At 36.9% G+C, this 6,819-nt stretch overlaps 2 long non-coding RNA genes across 2 annotated transcripts; both read right to left on the bottom strand.

Annotated features, from left to right (window-relative positions):
* Positions 1-272: 272 nt before the first annotated feature.
* LOC141609405 (uncharacterized) lies at positions 273-3,616 on the bottom strand. The gene is made up of 3 exons (XR_012527404.1): positions 3,517-3,616; positions 2,818-3,431; positions 273-351 (listed from the first exon to the last, which is right to left on the bottom strand). It is a non-coding gene; the product is annotated as an uncharacterized LOC141609405 (long non-coding RNA).
* Positions 3,617-3,736: 120 nt separating this feature from the next.
* LOC141609404 (uncharacterized) lies at positions 3,737-5,196 on the bottom strand. Its single transcript, XR_012527403.1, has 3 exons — positions 5,167-5,196; positions 4,028-4,278; positions 3,737-3,933 (listed from the first exon to the last, which is right to left on the bottom strand). It is a non-coding gene; the product is annotated as an uncharacterized LOC141609404 (long non-coding RNA).
* Positions 5,197-6,819: the final 1,623 nt, after the last annotated feature.

The following is a 6,819-nucleotide window of genomic DNA, read 5'->3' as shown; positions in this document are numbered from 1 at the left end:
ACACTTATAATAAACAAATGCAACACTAATTTATTCAAAAACAACACTTAATAAAGTGCAACGACATAAGGACTTGTAAGGCACGCAACAATTGTAATTCTCTCTAATTGTGCATTCAATTGATTCAGTCTCAAAAATATATGTCAATTACATTTCAAAAAAGGATCAAAAGTAGAACTTCGATCGCAAATGTTCAATTATTTAACTAAAACAAATATAACAAATAATAATTGTTAACAACTATTTGAAAGCTACTAATTATAAGTCTTCATTCTTGTATTGTGAGCATATATATGTTGCCAACCGGACAAACAATCAACCCGTCATCATTGTTAATACCTCAAATGCAACCTGTAACATAAAAAATAGAACATTATTAGATTTGAGGATTCAAAGGCTCAATAAGCATAGATGATACGTCACACTTAATTATCACGAAATAATAAATAATGCATTAAAGAACAACTAATTAACAAGGACCCGTCACAAAATACCCGTCGCAAGATCCGACCCGTCACAAGGGACGACCTACTGATTGGCAAGAGCATTACTAAAGAAAGCTATTACTAGGCCACTGTCAACCAACACAATTATTAGGTAGAAAAAGCACGACTCAGCAACATGATAATCCCAGCAATTAATGGCACCGTTGCTTCGTCCTTGAATGGATTACTCATAAACAGTTTCACCATCAATGTTCTGTGACGCTGAAAATCTCTCTTGGGGTTCAAATGACATCCTCAAGGGCAATGACTTTCGCACACAGTAGTGCGTAGGCTATAATCAAAGGGTACATGGTCAGAATTCACATCAGCTAAAACTGAACTATGCCCCTGCACCTCAGAATTCACATCAGCTAAAACCGAACTCAACACTTATAACCTATTATCCACACTTGACATCCAATCGAAGAACTGTGGCTCAAGTGAAACAGTAGTATCTGAGGTTTCCAAACCAACGGCAGCCAACATAGAAGACTGCTCATTCAGCCGCGAATCAACAACAACAACAACAACAACAACATTACAGTTATCTACTTAGTGGCTAATAGTCTTTTCATATATCCCGACCTCGTACTGATGAGCAAAATAATCAGTTATCTGCTTATAAACGAATAATAACAGAAACAGTGTACTGGAGTGCTCCAGTCGCTGCAATGTACGGAGTACATATTTTTCACAATAATCTGGGATGGAAGTGGTCTAGCATGAAACCAATCAAGGCTTCTTGTTTATTTTAGCAGCACAAAGTTTCAGCTATCAGAAGATGAATTGTGCCGTAGTTATTAGAATGCTAATTGTACTAGACACTAGTACACTACCAGCATAACAACAAACGTTACCCCGGTGTCTCACAGGTTCCTATCAATGGCAGGGAAGGAGGGCCGAATGTACACACTCTTACCTCATGATAAGCTATTTCTGGATGACCGACAATAAAGAGTGCATTTAATAAGTGTTAATTCACAATAAAGAAGCACAGTCAACTTAGAAAGCAATTTTACTTTAAATCATCATAATCCAAACCAAAGAATAATGACATTTTGGCTCCATCGAAATAGAAATGTATTTTCATTAGCTCTAAGCAAGACGTTTGAGCCCTTACATACCTTACAATTCCATATTCATCACTCCGCTTGAAAAATGAGGCAAATATATAAAATTACTTCTTGAGGTGCAAAGCGAAAAATATACGTATTGGTATTTCAATTCCTACTTCTTAATTCTCATGTGATGAATATATAAGGTAATTCTCACATGACGAATATATAAGGTATCTGTGAATCAGAGGAAATATATAACTCATGAGTGGCTAGAGGACATTCTACATCAGTACATCCTTAATAAAACTGTGGATTATACCAAGACAATGGTTGTCAGTAATCTCAGAAGGCTTCACTTTTTCAGGTCATATTCGTAATATCCTATATCAAAGGGAAACCTATTCACCCCTTGTTAACCCACTTCTTTTCTGAAGAGACCAAGCATTGAGCTCAGGCCTAAACCCTAAATGAGAAATGAGCTCAAGTCAAGGCTACCAAGGAAAAGAGTGAGAATAGAAACGAAGAAAGAGAAACGCCTCGGGGAACTTAAGCGGTGCGCCTGGGGACACAGAAAGCGCAGCTATTGGAACTTTATGCTTCTGAACACAGACCAGAGTACACTAAAATGGCATAATCCCACATGAAAATTAAATAATTCAAGAAAAAAGGTACTATGGCTGTAATCAAGAATCAACACGGTCCATAAATTCCACCAACTTCGACTCAAGACCAGTAAACACACTCACAGCCGACGCACTAGGGACACCAGCTGCAGGAATATATATACACATGTTCACCTCAGAATTCACATCAGCTAAAACCGAACTCAACACTTATAACCTATTATCCACACTTGACATCCAATCGAAGAACTGTGGCTCAAGTGAAACAGTTGTATCTGAGGTTTCCAAACCAACGGCAGCCAACATAGAAGACTGCTCATTCAGCCGCGAATCAACACGGTCCATAAATTCCACCAACTTCGACTCAAGACCCAGTAAACACACTCACGGTGACGCACTAGGGACACCAGCTGCAGGAATATATATACACATGTTGTTTTATATAGATGGGGGTCTGGATAAACTATCCTAAACCTACTGCAGCCAGCAACTACTAACTGTAGCCAGCAGAACGCATTTTTCGACAACAATTTAAGAAAGCAACACAGCAACACCTACTGCAGCCAGCAGAACGCGCTTTTCGAAAAATAAATTCAAATTACCGGAGAAAATTAGAGACAAAAAGAATGAACAATGAAGGAATATATATACCTCATGTTAAGTACTCCTTGACAACATCTGGAGGTAGTCTTCCAATTATCTTTGTCAGTATTTGGTCTCTCATTAACTCTCTTTCATTTTCAATATCTTTTTGCATGCTTTCTAACTCCGCCTTCTTCTTGAGATGTTCTGCTTCATGTTCTTTGATTCGTTTACTCATTTCGCAGTCCATGTCTTTTCGCCAATCTTCACGTAGAGTAGTTTTCAAAGACTCCAAAACCTCCACTGGAACCACATAAGAGGGTTGTGTACCATTCACCTCCTTCAACCTTTTATTAGACACACCCCTGCCAAATAATCTACGACGGCCGTCATATTCCTTGCCCATGACATGCAAAAAGGGGTATGTTGGGCATTCTCCATCATCAGGTACATAATTTTTCATGTTTGCCTATAATTAGACTTATGATTAGACTTTCACTCGTCAAAAAAATTTTGAATGCATCAGAATAATTATAATGAGCCAACCAGAAAATTAATTAACTTACTATCTTTCCTTCTGTATCATCATACGGCTCTTTATACTTTTTTCCAATTTTTCTTGCACGAGTATGCTCAAACAATTTAGCAAGAGAAGGTGGCTCTTTGTCTGGATTTTCATTTTTCTGTAAAATGAGAAATAGCATAATATATACTTCGGTAAAAATGATCTATCTATAGTTCATAACTGATGACATCCATTTAAATTACCAGTTCCTCTCGTATAATTGCAAAACTTTTTGGCCCAGCCGTGTGCATATTTTTTTGAGCCAACCGACGATCACGGTTACGAGAGCATCGTTGCTGCACATTAGATAAATGCATAGAAATAGTGAACCACACTTGCGTAATTAAAGACGAATTATATATATATGACCAAGAACATTATGAGTTATAAATTCAAGTATAAGGAGATGAATATCACCTTCTCAGACTTTTTTTCCATGTGGCAAGTAATTTTAGAAAGTCCTCATCAGGAACTAGTTTAGATCTATTTCGCCACCTACTTTTATCATCTTTATAGCGGTAGAAATGCTTTCTCTTGAAACGACATTTGTGGACTCTCCATGCATCTCTAACAGTCTTCATTACCCAGTCTTTACCTTCATCTGGTACTATATATTTTCCCTGCATAGAATATAACGGTTTTGTACAATTTTGAAAAATAAAATAATGAAGGCGCTACTGAATTCAAGTAAGCTATAATTAAAAGGAGGCATACCAAGATATAATCCCACAGTTTATCTTTGTTAGGGACTTTCCGCCAAGAGTCAATGACTAAGGGTACATAGTCATAATCCCGAGCTAATGTACCTAAAAAACGAGAAAATTCACCTACAATGTCTTGCTTCTCCAATATGGGACCAATTGGTTGCCCAAACTCATTTAGAATGATGGCCACCCTTTTCTCCAACGGTCGCGTGTGTACATGGTGTAACATTGTTGGTCCTCTTGTACCGCCTTCCAAGATAGCTACAAGCAGTATATAATTAAATATCCATATAATATACAAAATATTTTTATATATGTAATATAAAAAAAAATACAAGAAATTAACTAATATTAATTTACGATCTAGTTCAAGATCTTGAATATCCAAGTTTATTTCCTCACTCTCATCTTCAGGATATTCCTCTTCAGAGCTATGTGTCTCGCCTTCAGTAGTACTATCAGTTAATGGATCTCCTCCAAAACATGCTGCTATAAGTTCATCTCGTTCGGCTTGAGATGAATTTTCGTAGTGAACTGCATTTTTTTAATAAGTTGAATGAAAAAACTAAATAGTGTAAAGGATGATAATTATAAAATTAAAATATCTTACCCTACACATTATGATATGGTACAGTTACCTCCTATCGTATCTCCCTGAGTAGGCGAAGGCTGGATATAAGTTTCATGCGTCTTTGAGCCAATGTTTAAGTCTTCTCTGGTAGGGGTGAAATGTGATGATTGACCAAAATCAGTACTCATTTCTTTTTCTTTTTGCATCTGGTTTCTCATCAAGATCATGTCAGCCATAGTCATGTTTCTCCTCACATTGATTTCCCCTGTCTGATCTTTGTCAAGGTGTTGCCGGAGCTCGAACCGTTGTTGGTTTTTGTTAGCTTGACATTGATTTCTCAATCTAGTCACTGACCTAGGTGGTATATATTGTGCACGTTGCCGACTACCGGTGACCGAGAAACCCGCATATACATTAGTAGGTAGACATGTAATAAAAAAATTGAACAGATAAGAGAAAAAAATGTACAGATCAGACAAAAATTATGAACAAATCAAAGTGTTCTTTGAATAGAGAAAAAAATGTACTGTACAGATCAGAGAAACCTGCATATTCGGATCAGAGAAAAACAGAGAAACCTTTTTATGACGAACTTCGGCATTTACATGATCATCATCCTCGGACTCGGTGTTGCTAGGAACATAATTCGGATCTTCTTTGTCGAATGATTTGTTCTTCCTAATTTATTTTGTTTACCTCTTTTGTTCTTGCTACTTTCAACCAGGCTTTTTGACGATCGTACAATATTCTCAGTATCCCCAACTCTTCCATCCTTGCACGATTTTGTGCAATTTTTTCAATGCGAACTCTCTCATATTCATTCAAGCTTCCTTTCATACTTCAATTGCAGTAATGTTAACATCATAACAAAAAAAAATTCAGACAAAAGATCTAATTCATTATAAATAAAATTTAGTTAGATCAAATTCAGGCAAAATATCAAAAAAACCCGACAGAAATGTAAGATAAAAGATAAAAAATATTCAGACAAACAATTCAGGTATAATAATCATCAATGAAAGACACTACAAATGTATAAAATTTTTTCTCTGGTCACTACTCATTAGTCCTCGTCATTATGTTCTTCCTCAGCTTGCATCCAGTCCCATAAGGTGTCATCATTGTCATCACTGTCATTATTTAAATCACACAAATTATTAGTGTTGACCAATACTGTAATACCCCGTATTTTTGATAACGTTATTGAAAGCATTACTTGGAAAGATAGGATATGATATATAAGAATATGATAAGTAGTTGGTAGCGTAATGGTAAAACACAAAGTCAATGACAATAATAATAGGACTGCGTATAGATAAATATATACAAAAGTAACAAGTATAAATTATATTATATATACATATTTATTATTTATGTTATAATAGTCATATAACAATAGAATACTAGTTAACCTATTATAGTTGTACTAGTCCCCAATTCCCATAAAAAAAAAACCCTCATTAGGAAAGAAGTGCGCAGACGGCGAGATGCAACTACGAGAAGCACAATCGTCGACTTAAATCCGTTGCACAACCATCTCGTGATTTGTTTCCATCACCCTTCCTCCTCTAATTAAGCAAGGTACGATGTTGGTACATTGGTAGATTTCTGTTGTATATATATTAACGTGTTGATATTGTTGTATGCCGGGTTTGAGGTAGGTTGGTTGTGGTTCACTAGGGTCAGTTACGGGGTGTTGGGAACGGGTTTTTAGAGTCGTTGTGGTGGTTCTTGGGCAATCATTAGTGGCGAAAGCGAGCAGTACCCATTCTGTTTTGAGCGGTTTCGACGGGGTTTCGGTGAGACCGTATGCGTCTTATGGCTCGAGTCAATGTACGCCCTCTTAACCATGGGTTAGTTTGATTACGGGGATCGCTTTAGTGATAGTTCCGGGCTGTTTCGATGTCGTTGCGGTGTCACATATTTTACCATGTTTAAGACGTGTATCCTTATAACGGTGTTTGGGCAGGTCCGGTGGATCGTGGTCAGGTGTGTGTGCAACTGTGAGGAGTTGGGGGTGATTGTCGGGTTGGAGCTTTAGTGAGTCTATCAATGGAGTCTGTGGGGTAGCAAATCGTAGTGGTTGCGGTTGTATAGGTTGTGTAATGCCTCATCAATGATGATCATGTATATTGGTAATTGTCTAATTGAATGGGAACGTTGTAGTACTATGTTTAATATACTCCGTATGCACTAGTCGTAGTATATAGTAGTACTAATTATATATAGTA

The sequence above is a fragment of the Silene latifolia genome, chromosome 10 (genome assembly GCF_048544455.1).
Source record: "Silene latifolia isolate original U9 population chromosome 10, ASM4854445v1, whole genome shotgun sequence".
NCBI lineage: Eukaryota > Viridiplantae > Streptophyta > Magnoliopsida > Caryophyllales > Caryophyllaceae > Silene > Silene latifolia.
Note: the sequence above shows the minus strand (reverse complement) of the source record. Positions and strands in the feature narration are given on the sequence as shown.